This window comes from Euprymna scolopes, chromosome 15, assembly GCF_053919585.1.
Source record: "Euprymna scolopes isolate OS-2025 chromosome 15, ASM5391958v1, whole genome shotgun sequence".
Classification (NCBI taxonomy): Eukaryota; Metazoa; Mollusca; class Cephalopoda; order Sepiida; family Sepiolidae; genus Euprymna; species Euprymna scolopes.
In genome coordinates this window covers 115,682,764-115,701,968 of record NC_136496.1, presented here as the reverse complement: position 1 = coordinate 115,701,968, position 19,205 = coordinate 115,682,764, and the positions used below count along the sequence as shown (strand labels likewise).

Sequence of the window (19,205 nt, the reverse complement as noted above, 5' to 3'; positions counted from 1 at the left end):
ATTTTGGGAACTGCCTGATGTCGAGTTAGGTTAGAATGATAACGAAATTTTCTTTCAACAGCTATGATCGTCTCGTTACTTTTCACAGAGTTCTCGTATGCAAAACACTTTGTTTAATTTTGAACTTTTATCTGAAACAAATAAGTCATCATTAGATTGTAAAATGGCATGTCTTTGGAAAAGAACGGCTACCCATTTGATGTATTTCTAATAATATAGAACAGAGTAATATCAATAAAAAAAACACGTTTCTGTCCTACCCTGTAAAAGATAATGTACGACTTAGGCATAAAATGAATTAACAATGTTTGAAAGGTACTCTTCCAGACAGAATTCGTCATTGTGCTGAGGGAGATAACTTCATATTACTAAGTGATCGTCCATTATTTTCATACAAGAATTTTGGACGCTAAAACAAACGTGATTTTGAGGAATTGTAAAAAAAAAAAAAAAAAGAATTAATTTTTACTAAAGAAAACTGCGACTGACCTTTTTTTCCGACTTAATTTTTTTTTTTAATTATTATGATCGCAGCTTTCTTTACTTACAATTAATCTAACTGACGTTGGTTTAAGCGTCCTTGATTCACCCATGAAAAAGTGACGGAATCTTTTATTAAAATGGAATTATCTCCCTCATCCCAAAAGCGAATTCTTTAAGTGCGCCGGTTGAAATTCCGTAAACCTCACTAACTATAACTACTGCGTATCGATATTCCAAAAAAAGATTGGTCTGTCATTGAACAAACTAACCTAATAGGAAAATCTCTATTTATGATAAATGACTAGATCTTTAATTATCTGCACAAACTTCCAGAAATACAATCAAATAAGAAGAGTCATTAAATATGAATACCAAAATAGCTGAGAGAGAGAGAGAGAGAGAGAGAGAGAGAGAGAGAGAGAGAGAGAGAGAGAGAATTGCAAAAATACTCCGAGTAAAAAATATTTCTACTTGTTGTAAGTGTAAGTTTTTACCTCAACCTTCCCCAGCCCATGTAACAAGCTGTTTGCTTGAGCTGGGTTCTTATTTCGATTCGGGACATTAATCGTAATAATTTCGGCATTCGATTGGATGGAATCTAAATTTGGAATATCGCCATAGAAAATCTGAATCCGATCCAGCCGATGGGCTAAAAAAAAAAAAAGTTGTAGATTTCACACTGTGACCAGCCTCGTTCTAAATTTTGCAAAATCGCTCTCAATTTGTAAAACAGTCAGAAAACAAAATGGCGACTAGCATGAAGATTCTATTGAAAAATATTTTCCCCCGAGAACCATTATGAATTGCACAATTATCGTTAAAATGTTTTCAGTGTTATTTCTTACTACTACTACTACTACTACTACTATCTATCTATCTATCTATCTATCTATCTTATCATCAACGCCAAACTTTTATGAGTTTATAGGAATATTAATAAATCCCATGATCTGAGAACCCATCCCACACATACACGCAAAAACGAAAAAGAAAACACGGTAGCATACTCATAGGTTGGTTCCATAGCAAATAGTCGTTAACGGTCGAAGGAGATGGATGACCGACGAGGAGGAAGAGAAGCAGGATCATCAATTTGAAAAACAGAGCACTGAAATTAAAAGGGGCGTATTGTTATTCAGATAGAAATCTACTTATAAACGGTAACTCAATGGTAAACGGCTTTTGTGAAGTACAGGTAAACTTGCAACAGTGATCGAAAGAAACAGAGTGTATAATAATTTATACATTGACTTGTTGTCACTTAGTAAGAGGAGGATGAGGAGAGACCACAAAAGTATGTAGAATTACGGAAATGCTCTGTGTCACCGTGTTTTCTGCTAGGGATTATAAATCAATAACGTTGGTTGGTAGTTTTTGTTTTACGGCATATCAACCCTTTTCAGATTATTTAATGCCGAATCCAGTGATATTGAAGAACAATATTTTAATAGAATATATTTGTTTTTTGTTTTTTTTTCAATTCGGTTTCTATTTAACCCATAGTTGGGACCCTAACAGATACTACCACTCCGGGTCAGAGTGGACCTGGGAGCAATGGCAATTAAAAGGTGGTTCCACACTCCCCAAAGCTCGCAAGCTGGGGCCTCTCCATCGGATATAGTTTAAGGGCATATCCAGGACCCCTTAGTCAACGATTAAGTTAGCTAGTTACTAATTGTAAAATTGAGTGCATGAAAATAGCACAAATCTGCAGAACAGAATTAATCGCAGGGTTGAATGAACAATGGCTGAAATGTAAGGGCAAAACTAAACGTCTGTCTCACCACAGAAAATGTAGGGAGTAAAACACGTGTCGTTTTCTAGTGGGTTAAACGTATGTGTGTGTGTGTGTGAAACGGCACTAATCCTACTTGGGCTTAACCGGCTTCTGCCGAAAGAGGAAGTTCCATGGGAGTATGAAATTCACAAGCGATTCCCATTCGCATGTATATCGACGTTAGGTTTTGCAACTCTTGCAGGGAGCTGTCGACGTTCACCTATATACAGCACGACGAATTTCCAAATTGGTCACTCATCTTAGTAATGACCAGGCTCAATGTTGCTTAACTTCGGTGATCTGACGAGAACCGGTGTGTCAACGTGATTATGCCGTATTGCTGTTTTCTAGCTCCCAGAAGAAACTATTTCAAGTAATGAAAGAAATCGCGAAAACAAATAGCGAAACAACCCCGCGACTGGAAATTAATTTGGCAAGAAAGTATCTACTCCAAGAAAAGGAAAAGAAAAAGGGGAATCGATTGGTACTTTTTTATGTAGATCATCAGAAATAAAACTTGTATTAATAAATGAGTTATCGGTGAGCCTTGTCTTTCTTATCTACTATTACTTTTCTGTAGATGAAGAAAAGAATGTCACTGTTATAATTGGTCTTTTGTTCTGATCATTGATCACAGTCACTTGAACCATGGTCAGAGAGCGTAATGGAGGATTGCCTCCATCAGAAACTTTTACATAAAGTTTATATTTCAGTTTTTTTGACCAGTTGTACATTTTTTCATCCAAAATATTTCTCCAGTTTCTGATTTTAAATCAAAATGAGTTTTAGCAATGTCTGATGTTTTTTTAACTAAAACTGTATGAGGTTTTACCATTTTCACATAAATCTAAATCTTTCACAGATAAAGTGATAACAGCTAAGGCAGAATCTGGTTTGTTTTTAGTCACGTGCAAGCGACTCTATAAGTCACTCCGTCGGTCGGTCTGTCGGCCGGTCAGTCCGTAACACTTCTGTGCTTGGCCTTTTTGGTTAAGATCAAAGATCTATTGTTAATAGATGCTGTTATTAGCTTTTTAAGCTTTTCTTAGCCTTTTGGCTAAGACCAAAGTGTGGTATCTGTTCTTACTACATGCTGTACTTATGTTTGTAACTTTGTGATATAAAGTGGGGGATCACTTTTTTGTATTAATTTAATATAAAATAATCACCACTTTAAAACCAGTCAGTCTCAAAACCATTCAAGTCATTCTCCAGATCATTCAAGTTGTTTTTGAAGCATTCCAATGATTTTTTTAAGCATTCAAGTCATTCTTAAGCTCATTCAATTCATCCTTAAGTTCATTAAAATCATTCTAAGTCATTTACTTTTTATTTATTTAAGTCATTTCAGCCCATTTTTTGGTCATTTTAGTTTATCTTTAAGAATTCCATGTCAATCCTACATTCCCGCATTCGTTCATTACACGAGAGCACGCGACTAATGGCTATCGGCCTTGTTCATTGTAACATTATAAACGTTTTCAGAATAGACTATAGAATTATCACTCACCTCAATTACAGATATGACAATTTCAAGAATACTTTCTTTAACTGAAGGTTGTTTATTTTTTGGCTAGAACTTCAAGTTTATACTCATTTGTAGTTTCTCTGTCAAGCTTCTTTTTTCATTATTTCACGCCAAACAAGGCACATTACCACTTTGGCGTAGGGGCCTACTATCAGGGACATAAGTTACTGGGGTACTATGTAGGGAGTGGGTCAGCAATAGGTTGATTCACGTTACGCTTGAACTTCTGCATGTCAGTACAGTTGGGGAAGCAGGGAGCCGGAATGGAATTTCAAAGTCTAGCGGTTCTGGGGAATAAACTACTGGAGTATAAGGCTCTCTTTCATCTAAGGATCTCTACTGTGAAGGGGTGGAATTTAGCTGCTTGTCGGGTTTGTCGATGCGATGGTATTTTCGTCGTGGGGGCACAAGTGCTTGCAGTTCGTCAGAGAATTCACCATTAAAATACTTGTAGAACAGGCAGAGGGATGCAACATTTCGTCGGTGGGACAGAGGTTGAAGCTTAGATTACAGTTCAGGACCTATCAGGTTGGAGACTCTCTTTTGGACCTTATCTAGGAGCGAGAGACTAGTAGCAGATGCACCAACCCAAATATGACAACAATACTCCATACATGGGCGAATAGAAGTACAGGATACTTTCGAAATGGAAGCTCCTATCTTTGATTCATATCTGTCTTTTATCTGTTAGTTTTTCTCCTCGGGATATAATTGTGAACAAGGTCTCCCCCCCCCTCAAAAAAAGCTTGCCTTTAAAATAATTGTAAGTTGTGAAGTTCCATCAACACGTTTAGAAAAAAAATAAAGTAAATGGTTCACCCTTTAATTCTTTGAACTCATAAATAATTTCTGAGTTTAGGACATCTACATCTCTGTCAATGGTGGGGGGCGGTTATTGACGTTTTTTTCACTCTCGATCTTTAGTGAGAAACAAAACGGTGACGCCCGAAAAACGAAATCAGCGATCTTCACTTTTTTTCATTTTTCTTCCTTTGAAGATTGTAATGCTGGGTATGGGGCAGCTAAATCAGCCGCCAACATTGCCCTGCTGTTTATTGAAACCAATCGAGAGCTCTTTTTAGTATCCTCGCTGTTCCCTTAAGTGCAATTGTCTGGATCTCTTTTGCACTTGGTTCATCAGGAATATTAGTAAGGTAGGACTTCAGGTTCTTCTTCATAAACCCTGTAGCACCTATGATAACTGGTATGATTGATATCTCCCTACACGCGCACGTGCCTGTTTATACACGCGTCTGTGTACGTCTTCATCTTTAATACAAGCGTTTGTTTTCCGTCTTCACAAGAACAAAGCTTTGCTGATTTCTCACCTTTGTAGATTTATTTGTTATCGAAATAAAAAATCACTTCAAAATGGAAGCTCCTATCTTTGATTCATATCTGTTTTTATCTGTTAGTTTTTCTTCTCGGGGCATAATTGTGAACAAAATCTAACAAAACGAAAAAAGATGGGTAACCGCGACGGGATAAGAATGCTGACTCTTATAACTGTATCCCCAGTAATTCCTACCTCCTGCAGTTGTTGTCTCATTACGTTTTGACCAACTAAGCCTCTCGTCAGTTTTGGGGTGGGATTGAAACCACTATCTTTAGACAATGCCAACCTGGAACCGTAGAGACTCAACGCCTCTATCCACTGCGCCACGGACCCCGACAAATTGGATTTATAAAACCATAAAATCCAACCCGTCATTAATTTGAAAACAACAATATTATAGTTTTCTGGAAGCAGCCCGACGGTATTGTGTTCCATAGACGATCAGTTCCAGAAAAAAATATTGATAATGGAATTTTCGTTTAGTTTTCAGCACAAATAGAGAGTACGTGAAATTATTTACAGTTGTTTTAGGTGGATGAGTATTTGTTGCGAATGTTTTATGGGAATTTCGTAAATTAAAGCTCAGTCAAGCACTTGTCCTTAAAATAACGCTACAGCAAAGATAAGCGCAACATGTTTTTTACAGGGGAATCAGCACTTATCAAGGCCCGAATGTCATTGGAGGATAAAGGTTAATGGATATAAGATGGTAGTGTAATAATCGTTAATAGTGTATATTGGGTCGACATTGGATTATTATAAAGGGACAGCTCAATAAGAACTTGTTTATATTGGACTTAAAGACTGACATATTGTAATCGGCCGGGAAGTAGGTTATTAGAACTGTGTTAAACAAGCGGGCAGTTCTAGGAAAGAAGCTTTGTTCATGGAGTTTGCGTTTAGAATTAGGCACAGAAAGAGAGTGGGGGAATTGTTGATAGTGGCTGTAGCTAGTTGACTATTTTTTTTTTTGTGAGAAAGATGATGTAGGGAAAAGTAAACGTTCTTGCCCACTAGATTTAGAAGACGGTTTTGTACCATGTGAAAGCAGAAAAAGCGTACTCTTAGCAGCTTCTCGCCATATATTGTAACAGTATTCCATATTAGTACGTATTTGACTCTGGTACAGGCAAAGAATAGTGAGATACTTTGTAAAAATCATTCAAAATGTTATCCCTTGAATATTCGGGATCATTTTCATATCCGAAGTGTCTATTGTTGGTATTGGTTTTCCCGATATTTTTCTAGTTAGATTTTTTTCTAAAAAGACATCTGGTACTTACGAGAGGGATCACGTGAAGATTGCCAAATTCCAAAGTGCCACTGATTTCTGTGGAACAAACTGGATTCGAACTTGGCACACTCAGGTTGTCAGTCCGTGCCGTTAATCACCGTCACTTCCCAATTATCGGAATAAGCAGGGAGGCCGTTAAGGACCATTTTTTTTTACATTATATATATCGCTTTGGATCAGAAGTTCTCAACAAGGGGTAGATTTACCCCTATGGGGTAAAATATATATAATTGGGAGTAATTAATTGGAGTACCTGATAATTAAAAAAAAATATATTTCTTTTCCTGTTGTCATATTTAAGAAACTTAATACAACTGCATAATTTTCTATTTAGAAAACGTTTGAGTTTCTTTACTTTTGTGATACGAATGCAAAATACTATTTTTAAACAAAACATTAAATTCCTAAAAAATAAAAAAAAAATGACCTTTTTGTTTTTCTATCACTTTATGATGACTATGAATTTTTTTCTATGGGACTATCGGGTAAATGGAAAATGGAGAAGCTGAGGAGTTAATGATGGAAGGAAGGTTGATAATGGCGGCTTTAGGTAAATATTACTGTAAATAACAAACTATTTGTTTCTGAAATTAAACGCAAATCTTTCTATTTAACTTTCTTTGTCTTTGGGTTTCGACTTGTTTTCATTTTCAATTGTCAGCTATTTCGGACCGAGACAAATTTTGCCAATTACAAATCCGAATTAAAATATAACAAAATTTTTTTCAAAAGAAAAATTATCAATTACCGAGTTGGAAACAAAACCAAATGATTTGTAAAATTAAACGCTGAATGCGTCTCTTGTTAATTATGGTTTCTTAAATTTCGTCGCCTCTGATTTGCCGATATGTCAACTAAAAATATCAATGATGTATTTTTGAACTACACCTCTGATCGTATGCGATTCTTTCAATCACGTTCTTTTTCAATTTTAGTTACTAGAGAAGAGTTTCCTTAAGAGCTTGCCAAGGTTTTTTTTTTTACAAGAGATACTAAAAGAGGGGTAGAGATTATTATGACATTACCCATATATTCAAATGCATTTTACATGTTTTTGTATTTTTCATATTCTTGTATATGTTTTTAATCTAAAAAAATGGATTCAGTTATTAAAAATGTCACAAAAAATTGAGAAATAATTTATTGTACTTAAACCGGCTATAAAAAGAACAAGGCCGATAGCCATTAGTCGCGTGCTCTCGTGTAATGAATGAATGCGTGAATGTAGGATTGACATGGAATTCTTAAAGATAAACTAAAATGTCCGAAAAATGGGCTGAAATGAAATTAGGCACAAGGACGATTTTTAAAGTGAGGAGTGAAGGGGAAATCGGGACCAACTCCCCGGGGAGTAGGGGAGTTGGATAGTGACAATTGGTATGAAGGGTTGCCTCTGCATTGACCAAGGTCTTTTATGTGGGATTGCCCCCACATATGGTCTTTGCTTGCAGTATCTGCCGGACAGATACTACACTTTGAGATATTAAATCTTTTATTCATGTTAAAAATACAGTCAAAATCAACAATGAACAAAAAACTTAGGCACATGGCCAACTCAAAAGGGGGGATTGTGGTCATCCTTGTCACTCCAGAACTAAACAAAATCAAAAGTTTCTCCCAGCTAGTATCTTCTTTCACCATAATACCGCATACACCCTTTTATATTGGGAACGTCCTACTTAACTCCCAATTTTTAAAACATTTTTTATTGAAGTGTAAAACCAAAAAACATAACAATAAAATGGTACAATAATTCATTTGTGTCGAGGGTGGGGGGTGGGGGGAAAGTAATTAGTAGGACCCTCCCAACCCCGTCTAGTTGATAGCCTGCCCGTTCCACTAGGTTTGTAAAAAGAACCTCGCTTCTGTGGGTCAGTCTCTAGGTGAGGATGCCCTCTAGATGGGGGTGAATGGAGAAAAGAAAATTTTGTGGGTAAGGGATGGGGGTTAATTTGTATTTCTTTCTCTTCGAGATGGGTGAAATTTAGAGGAAGGGGTTAAAACAAAAATTGCAAGTAAGAGGGGGTGGGGATCTTGGAGGCTTCCTAATCGGGGAGGGATGGAACACATACTCAGCTAGCTGAGAGGCTACGTGTTTAATTTTATTTTATGGAACTGCGCATTCCACACCATTCTCGCCACGGCCAGGATCGTAATGTAGACCATTTGCCTTTCCCGGTTCCACGGCGGCCTCACGTTGTCCACGACATTGGATACAGTAATTGGGCGAGGATGCTCAGGATCGATGTGAGCCGTCACTTTGCTGACATACGACCAGTACTGGCGGAGTTCGCGGCAATCGAGGAAAGCGTGATCAGTAGTTTCTACGGCTGTTGTCCCACAACGGGGACAACCAGGCGACTCCAAGAACCCGGAACTGCATTGTATGTTGTTGAGTGGAAGTGCATTTCAGGCCAATCGCCAGGTCAGAGAGAACTCCGAATCGTTCAAATGACTCGAACCAGGCACTCAGCTCCACGCAGAGCAGATCTCACTCTGCTGCCAACCCAAACGCGCGCATCACTAGATCCCTGTGAAGTTCCCTACGGGTAGCAGTCACAAGGTTGCTGGACCTTGGTAGTCGTTTTAGTGCGGCTCGGCACTCTTTCATGTAGGCAGATTCTTCCCGCGGCCTACAACGGCTCTGGATAGAAAGATCGAAAATGAGGTCGGGGAAGGCGGCAGTAACCACGGGGTGGCACGGTTGGTCATCTTGCATATAGTGGCTCAGGAAGGCCAGCCTCTCAGCGTCTCGATGACACTTCAAGTCTGGTATTCCCAAGCCTCCCTCACACGATCGTTGAATACAAACCTGTCTGCTCACCCAGTGTCTTCCTCTGTCCCAAAGGAGCGAGAACAAGAGTTCGATAAGAGCTGTTAGGTGTTGTGCAGGCAGGGGAAGTACGGCCAGTCGGTAAAGGATGAGAGGGAAGACGTATGTAGCGCACGCCTCAGCTCTACCCTTTAAGGAAATTTTCCTAGGAAGCCACGCATTGACCGCAGCCTCCACTTTTAACCATACCTCTGACCAATTCTTGTCAAGCTGGAGACCAGGTCCGAACCACACGCCAAGGATCCAAACCGGGCCATCTGTCCAGCTGAAGGGCGCCGGGAGGTTTGCGTTACCACTCCAGGCGCCCAACCGCAGTCCGACAGACTTACTGCTGTTTATTTTGGCCCCCGTGATTCTTTCGTACTGTGCGAGTGCCTCCGACACGATCTCAATGTTTTTGAAGCCCAACACGAAGACCGTGACATCATCGGCGAACACGGATACCTTGGTAGCTGAGCCGCCAGGCAGAGCCATTCCGCGCAGGGTCGAATTTGCCCCCCCCCCCATGTCTCAGCTTGCGGAGGAGAGGCTCCAAGGCCAGGACATAAAGCATGGGCTACAGCGGACAACCCTGACGAACCGACCGAGAGATAACAAAGGGTTTCGAGCGCTTTCCATTGACTTGCACGACAGCCATAGCTGTCGATACATTACGGAGATCCACTTGCAAAAGTCTGGTTTAAAACCGGCTGCCTCTAAGACAGATGCCAGGAAACGATGGTCGACCCTATCGAAAGCTTTGGACTGATCTAAGTTGATCAGCGCGGCTTCCGTGTCGTCATCTATTCCCCTCTCTAGGATCGTGTGGATCAGGTGCAAGTTGTTCTGAATCGATTTCTCCTTCACAGCGTAGTTCTGTTCCGGTTCCACCAACTCGCCGATAACAACCTGCAGCCGATTCGACAGGATGTTGGCCAAAATCTTCAACTCTGTGTTTAGCAGAGTTATGGGCCTGTAGTCATCTAACTCTTCCCCACCATGCCCGTCACCTTTCCTCAGCAATGTGATCACTCCCTTGGTGACTTGCCCTGGGATGGATCCCTGAGCAAACCAATGGTTGAACACATTCGTCAGAAGATGCAGAAACATGGGCGACAGCCTCAAATATAGTTCGTATGGCAGACCATCGAGTCCCGGCGATCTGTCACAGCTGACCTGCTTCAGCGCAGTAAAGACCTCCCGCTCCGTCACCTGCCCCTCGCAACTAGCCGATCTAGTCGCCTCAAGGCGGGGAGAGTCGGCCAAATAGTCGCTAAACTCAAGGACCGGAAGATCGGGCTGCTGCGTAAAACGCTCCTCAAAATGTCCTCGAAACCCCTCGCAGATCTCCCGAGTCGATTCTAGGGTGCGTCCTTCTGGATGTTTGACTTTCGCAATGTATTTGTCTAACCCACGCCTAGAAACCTCACGGCGCACGTCTGCATCAAAATTGACTGCTTCGTTGCCTATCTTTCTAAGCCTAGCTCTAACTACTTGGCCTTCGTAACGCTCGCTAGTCTCGCGTAGAAGGTCCTGCTTAGCTAGTTCCTGAATAAGCTTATCACCCTCCCCCATAGCCCGGGCTAGTTTCTGCTCTAGCTTCTTCTTCGTCTTGGCCTTATCTAGTGCGAGGCGCTGGGCATACTTGACGGAGAAGCTTCTGATCTTGGCTTTGAGACTTAACCACCACTTACTCCCGGTAACAGCCCCACACTAGTGCCTTTTTAATTAGTTCTCTTAACTGATCTTGGAAGTCTTGTATCTCCAGAAGGGAGGTGTTTAACTTCCAGTACCCCGCTAATTAAGGCCTATTTCCTATCTTCAGCCGGGCCATAACTAGTTTATGATCCGTCTGGCCTGAATGTAGGACAAGATAAGAAGTTTACTTCGCCTCTCCTAACTAACATCCTGTCCAAATAGGTGTTTGGATAGGAGGGAACGCTATTGGTCCACATCCACATCTCACGGCCAAGAAAAGTTTACAAAGCTAATAACAGCATCTATGAACAACAGACCTTTGATCTTAAGCAAAAAGGCCAAGCACAAAAGTGTTACGGACAGACCGACGGACCGACTTATAGACTCGCTTGCACGTGACTAAAAATCTTGCTTGCCTTATGAAAGAGAAATAATAAATAAGATTGTAAAATATTTTCTCATGTAGGGGGTTCCTGGGACATCACTTTCACGTTTCACGAAGGTACAAAAAGGTTGGGAGATTGTGTTTTCATGCGTAAGTGAAAGAAACTCTTGAAAAGACAATGTTCAAAAAATCCAGAAGAGCATAAACGCTATTTCCAACTTTAGCCTGACACACTTAACAAAAATGCTAAACAATTTAACGAAAGTTCGATTTGAAAATTAACACGGACATAAAATACCATATAATATGTAAACGTGACAGACTGACGTAAATACTGTTTAATGCTTAAGCGATTCAGCGCGACAAAAATGCTATCATGTTTCGTAATTTTTGAGGTAATAGATAATAATTTTGACTACTTGGACTACTGTTCTCATCTTGGATGTTATTCTTACAACGTTTCGGGCGATGTAACCTCTGATCTTCTTCAGGTGTAACTTATCGAACTCTGGAATCTGTACGGAATTGAGAATAAAACCTTTTATTAGGTTCGTGCAAAAATGTTTTTTGACGTTCAACTCCATGTCAAAGACCCAACATTATTTTTGCACCAACCTAATATTTAATCCACGGGAATAGCTTTCTTGTTTCGCAAACCATGACCAAATAAAAGTCTTAAGTAATTCGTAATCGCATTCTTAGTATCGTCCGCACAAAGGATTGAACCTTCAACCTCCAAAGGACTGTCAGTCAGGACGGATTATTAATTTGTGCTTTGTCCTTACGGACAATCTAGTATGAATTTTAGGAATCTTAAATATGTTCTTGTTTTAGATATTTCATCTTACTACTGATCAGTATATATATATATATATATATATATATATATATATATATATATATACATACACTATTTCTATAGAGAAACAACATCGCAGCACACAAGAGCTATGACAGCCAAAAAACCGGAATGTTATGGCTCTTGTTAGCTGCGATGTTATTTGGCTGTGGAAATAATTATATAATCTCATATTCTGAATAATATATATATATATATATATATACATATAAATATATACATATATTTACTTATAAATATATACATATATATATGCAAATATATACATATACATACATATATATCTATACATATACATATATATACATATATACATATATATACATATATATATATATATATATATATATATATATACTACCAAAAATACTCGTCGTTGACTGGGTTAAAAAAAAAAACTACAGAAAATGGACTCTCATTTATGAAAGTATGATAGGTTATGAAAAGGAAGGGTTGTAAAGAGATAGCTTTGAATTTGGGGGTATCAAAACAAAAGCAAAATATGATGAAAGTAAAACTAAAATAGATAAACCCCATAATTTATTATACCCTACCTGTTCACACTGAAACACTTATCACAATATTCTGTGGATCTATATTAAAAAAACCTTGTTAAACTTTGTGACATATTTCCATTCTATGGAGGTCAGGTGCGAACGAACACCCCATAATTTTATACCATATTTCTTCAAACTGAAACATAATTATCAAAGTATACTTACGCAGATAGATATGAAAAAGTCTTTATTAAAGTTTGTGCCTATTTCCATTCTATGGAGGCCAGGCGCGAACGCAGACCCCACAATTTCATTATACCATCCCTATTTAAGTTAAAACATACTTATCAAAGTATTATTATGTACATTTATATCAAAAACACTTGTAAACGTTTTTTTTTAAATTTTAAAATTTTTTATTTCCATACTTTGTGGACCAGGCGCGTACGCAGACTCCATGATTTTAATGAATCATCATTATGTCAGATCAAACGTACCTAATCCTGTGTCTCGATACATCCTCTATCATTATATGTGATCAGTTATTTTTAAATAGTCAACCATATAGGAGCCTATTCGTGACCAGACACACACACAGACGTTCAGCTTTATATGATGATTGCAACGTCTTGTCAGACTAGTGCCACTCACTCAGACATTTAAAATCCATGTGCCCAAATTCCTGAGGGAGTATCTATACAAATATGATGTTACAGAGTCTTAGCTTTGTACGACAGCTAAGTCTCTCTCTCGGTTCAAAATGTTGAGATACAGCAACAAGCAAGAGCAAGATAGCCAGCAACAAATTAAACTGCAGACTAGCTTAATGCGGGTAATGGTCTTCCGCTTTATGGTTTTGTAAATCAGAGATTTGCTTCTCCTAGAAAGGTTGCTTTCACCACGGCTTACGGGAGCCCACTCCACCCCACTCATCGGCGGTCACTCGTGTCCGAGTAAGACTGTCCTCCGTTGTGGCTTCTGTGGGTCCTCAGGTGAGCATAGAGCCCAATCCTAGACCCAATTTGTCTTGTGCAATTTGGGCAGATAAAGGTAGTGGTGGTGGGGTGGGGTTTGGTGTGTCTGGTTGATATTCTGTCCTTTCTGTGCTTGCTTTTATCCTCAGCAGCTTGATTTAGGTCACTACTATAAAGCGCAGCACCTTCGTGGACAGCGCTCCTCCATGCCAACCTGCTCTCAGCCACGTCCTCCCATGTCTCAAGGTCCATGTGAAACCGCTTTAGATTTGCTTTGATGTTGTCCTTATACCTCATCTTTTGGCCACCCTGTGCACGCTTTCCCTCAACAAGCTGAGAGTAGAAAATCTGTTTTGGGAGGCGGAGATCCGACATTCGGACAACATGACCAGTCCATCTGAGCTGGCGTTGAGCAACAGTAGCGGTGATAGTGGGAATGTCAGCCTCACTCAGGACGCTGGTGTTGGTGCGTCGGTTCTTCCAACTGATTGAGGATTTTTCGGAGGCATTTTTGGTGGTACGTCTCCAGGGTTTTTACGTGCCTCCTGTATGTGGTCCAGGTCTCCGATCCATAGAGAAGAGTGGGCAGCAAGACAGCTTTGTATACCATGATTTTGGTCTTTGCCACAAGGTCACGGTTCTCAAATACTTTCTTCCTTAGCCTTGAGAAAGCCCCACTGGCACAGCTGAGACGGTGTTGTATTTCATCATCTATGTTGGCTTTTGATGATAGAATGCTGCCTAGGTATGGGAAGTGGTCCACATTTTCCAGTCTAGCATTGTCGATGGAGATGTTTGGGGGTGAGACTGGAGTACTGTTTGGTGGTGATTGATGGGGGATTTGGGTTTTTTTAATATTAATTGTTAGTCCTAGCTCTTTGTACGCCCTCGTGAAGGCAACCAGTGTACACTGTAGATCCTCTTCTGAGAGGGCTACAATACACATATGCACACACACACAAATATACACGGTGCTAGTTGGCCGTTGACCCAGAAAAAGAGTTCATTCGCCTTTTGCTTTATATATATATATATATATATATATATATATATATATATATATATATAATCGGCTAAATACAGACCAAAAAGCATAATGAATTAAAAAAATGAAAATAAAGGTTAGCTAATCGGGTTTCGTTCCTCGCTTATCAAAGCTAAATCGAGGATTGATAAGTGAGGGACGAAACCTGGTTAGCTAACCTTTATTTTCATTTTTCATTTTTTAAAGTCATTATGCTTTTTTATCCGTATTTAGCCGTTATAAGATTCTGTACCCCCGGAAAATGTTCACATATATGTGTGTGTGTATCAATTATGCTTTATTTTCATATCATTATTAATGTTTATTTATTAGTATGTTGGGCAACGCCAAGTAATCCTGAGCGATTATTATCATTTATTATGTCTAAATATTATGTAGAGGGAAATTTTCAGAGAAAATGTGTTAATAGAAAGAAATGTTACAAAACAATATGTCAGTTGGGATATTTAGCTGACACTTATGTTTTGGATAAAAAAAGGAATACGGACAATTTGCATCAGTTGATTTTGATCATTTGGTTACGTGGATAGTGACGTAATGAGACAGAGAAAAGGGGTAGATGTATACATAAGTGTTAGTTGAGAGACGATAAAGTCGGGCGTGGAACTTTGTTATCGACAGGATCGAAAGAGATTGTCTCCACGCCCGGGAGCCGGAGGACGTGAGGTTAGAATATGTAACCATCGCAAAATCCAGACCATGAAATAAACGTTTATACATTAGAGATAGTTTGTGTTTTGATGTTTTCCAAAACGCAAGGAAGAAATCCGAAGCATGGAAACATGTCAAAGCCATAAAAGCGAAAGTGGGGGAAATGCCCCAAAAATGAAGGTGTGTGCTTCCATTCGTAGAAATAGTTATTCGTTATTTATAGAAATGATAATTCGTCATTCGTAAGAGCTGTCCGTCTTACGTTAATTGTTACATTGTTGAACTGTTGTTAAATGTCTAAATACAGACACATAACGATACACCTATACTCACAATAAACATTTCTAGACGATTATATTTATCAATATGTAAGCGCATACATTAAGAGACACACTTGTATAGACATACAAAATATGCGTTATATAGACAGCTATATAATAGTTATTTACTGTGTGTCTACATATGTGTGCGCGTGTGTGTACATATATATGTGTGCGTGTGTATGTATGTATGTATATATATATATATATATATATAATATTTTTTTTTACTATAATAATTAAATACCTACAGACACTAGTGTTTCATCCTTTCGGGAATCTTCAGTGCAGGGTGTCACGATTAATACCAGTCGAACGATTCGAACCCCGCATCACGAGACATCTCTGGCTCGGTTAGCGAAGACCTAATCCATTCGGCTACCATTAACCGCGTGAAATAACGTCGAATTTAAACATTTTTAATTTTTAAATGTTCATTTACATCAGAGAGTGATCTAATCGTTATACGATGATATATGCATATATATATATATATATATATATATATATATATATATATACACGTATATATTCATTTTAATTTATATTATTTACACTAATACAGGTGTTAATCTGGTATCTGTTAAAATAAGTATTCCTATCAATTTTAACTGCATATAAAACGTCAATTTTTCTCGGGAATTACTTGACCGGTGGGGCTGAAAGTTTTTATGGACTTTTATTATGATAAAGTGCAGTGAATTAAGTGTTATGGTATCCGTTCTCTGCACAGTTGGGGATTACTAGAGTTAGGATTTAATTAAAAATCTGAGAGACCCAATGACGATGGAGCCCAGCTTGATGGAAGGACTGCTGGCAACGTTAATGGCGACAGGTCTGTTACCCCTTCTGAGAGCTCGGATGAAGATGCAGCGCAGCCGGATAGTAGGACTGTGGACACTGACCCAAGTAGCCCTGATGAAGATGAAGAAGTCCAACTAATCCCCCTCCGTAGGAGTGCTCGTAACAAGCGGCCGCAATGCCGCATGTGTGATCTTGAGACCAGGGGGGGGGTGTAAAGTCGAACAGAATGAAGGAAGAAAGCGACCACGTGCCTGCGCGTGTTGTCTTACCTGCTGGGAGGATCACAGGGAGGGCAGAAATAAAAAATGGCGGCTGTGATTTTTGTAAGATTATTGAGGGATGACGTCACCCCTCACGTGACTGTTTTTCTGGCCGCCGATTGGCTGATGACGAACGCTCGGACAATAAAAGGAGTATGTTCAGAAGATCGGGGACATCAGCATACCTTGACGACATATACGTGAATGAAGACATTGTTCCGTCATCACGTGTGAGGGCAAAGCTAGCCGAACTTGGACTGATGTGTAAGGATCCAGAACGCTTGGAGGATGGCGCTCGTGTCTTGGGGTTGAGCGTTCAACAGGAGCGAGGGACCTTGAGGGCGTGGAACTGCAGTTCCTGAAGTGCCCCATGTCCTCACGAGGCGGGCTATACGAATTTAACCATATAAAAGCATTTGTTTCGCATAAACACTAATTATATAGATTTGGCTTGCTTTTAATGGGCTAAAGATCTAGTATATATATATATATATATATATATATATATATATATTCGGAAGTTATAGCTGCAGAGGAAGTCCAAATAATCCAAACAGAATTTTTCAACTTAAATGTGACAAAACAACCGATGGACAGATCCTTTTATAGATATAAGAGATGGACGTATCTAAACTAACATGTGCTCATTCAATTTACCACTTGTGCATTGAAAATTCTATGTAAGAAATAAGTGTGACCGAACAGCCAACCGGTATAAAACAACTTTTAATATAGAATCGTGTATTTATTTAAAAAATCCTTAACGAAACTGTTTGATACAACGAGCGTCTCGTCGTCACACAGGTTGTTTTCGCTTTACCAGTCCGTGCGCCATTTTGAATTTTTTCGAAAGAGAATCGAACATAATCATTATATGAAGACTCGGCAATCGATGATTTCGCAGACGACAGACAGGAAAAATAAAAGACGGGCACAAAAACAACAGTTTCGTCGACACAAACAATGGATTTCATTCTTAGCTGTTTTCTTTAAAAACAAGAAAAAAGTAATTTGTGTTTTGATTACAATTCGTAGAAAGTGGGAGGAAAGAGGTACAATGTCATTCACAAGGACGACAACAAAATGTTTTTTTAATTTTTTTTTTTAATTTTCTTTCAGCGTGAGGCTTTTTGTTTATTTTGTATTGTTTCCTGTTTGGGCTTTTTTTTATCATTAATGTTGCTGAAACATCTCAGAGAGGCTCCAATTGTATGAAGCACTACGAAGAACAATTCTTCGATATCAGAAGATTATCCGGACTGAGGCTCATATTCAGATTAAATCTTTATTTTTTATCTCCATTTTCTTATTTTTACCAGCATATCAGCCCTTTAGACTTAACATCTAAGGTATCGCATAAAGGTTTATCTCTTTTTTTTTTTAACTTGATAGAATCATAAAATAGATTTAGGTGGTCATACATTTATTTTTATAGATAGTTTAAGCTAAAAGCAGCTAATTCTACCCTTTGCGACCAAGACCGCTAACCCCCAATATTTCCTCCTGTATTAGAAAACACGCTATGTGATATACGTATATCTGTGCGTGATGTTGCCAAGCTAATCAAAAACCTTGATTCGAGTAAAGCAACTGGCCCTGATGGTATTCCAATTATAGTACTCAAAAAACTTCAACCTGAACTAGCGGCCATACTTACAAAACTGTTTAAACGTTGTCTTAAGGAGAATAGTTTCCCATCTCCCTGGAAAATCTCATCAGTATGCCCTGTATTTAAGAATTCAGGTGATCGCTCATCCCCCTCTCAGTAAAGGCCAATAAGTCTCCTGTGCGTCATGAGTAAGTTGCTAGAATCTGTGTTAAATACAGAAGTAATCAACCATCTCAACAAAAATAACCTTCTTAGTGACACTCAATATGGTTTCCGTTCTGCTAGATCTACAGCAGATGTCCTTACAGTTATATCTCATAGGATTAGCAAATCTCTCGACGGAGGCAACCTTTCTAGGGCAATTGCTCTTGACATATCTAAGGCCTTTGATAGGGTATGGCATAAAGGTTTACTTCATAAGATCGCTAGCTATGGTATAGCTGGAAAAGTCTTCTCAATTATTAAATCATTTCTTTCTGATAGGTTCATAAGAGTAGTAGTTGAGGGGCCAAAATCAGAAGCTCACAGTATTAATACCGGTGTCCCTCAGGGGTCCATCCTGGGCCCAACTCTTTTCCTGATATACATTAATGATCTTCCAAATCACATCCTTACATCATTTGTAGACATTTATGCTGACGACACTACCATTTATGGTAGCACATCGAAGACAGTAAACGACCAAGTTCTCTCCAATTCTCTCTCCTCTGATCTTGAGCACGTAGTACAATGGGGAAAGGAGTGGCTGGTTACTTTTAATGCATCTAAAACCAAGCTTCTCTCTTTACATCATCAACATTCTGATCCACATCTGGCATCAATTGAAATGAATGGCTCTCGTCTTCAGGAGGCCTCAAGTTTTGACAAGCTTCT

At 39.0% G+C, this 19,205-nt stretch overlaps 1 protein-coding gene and 1 pseudogene across 2 annotated transcripts in view; both read left to right on the top strand.

Annotated features, from left to right (window-relative positions):
• Nucleotides 1-19,205, top strand: part of LOC145294078 (adhesion G protein-coupled receptor L1-like) — a 1,162,895-nt gene that overhangs the window by 625,774 nt on the left and 517,916 nt on the right. The window lies entirely within an intron of this gene.
• Nucleotides 3,298-3,460, top strand: LOC145294430 (U2 spliceosomal RNA; annotated as a pseudogene).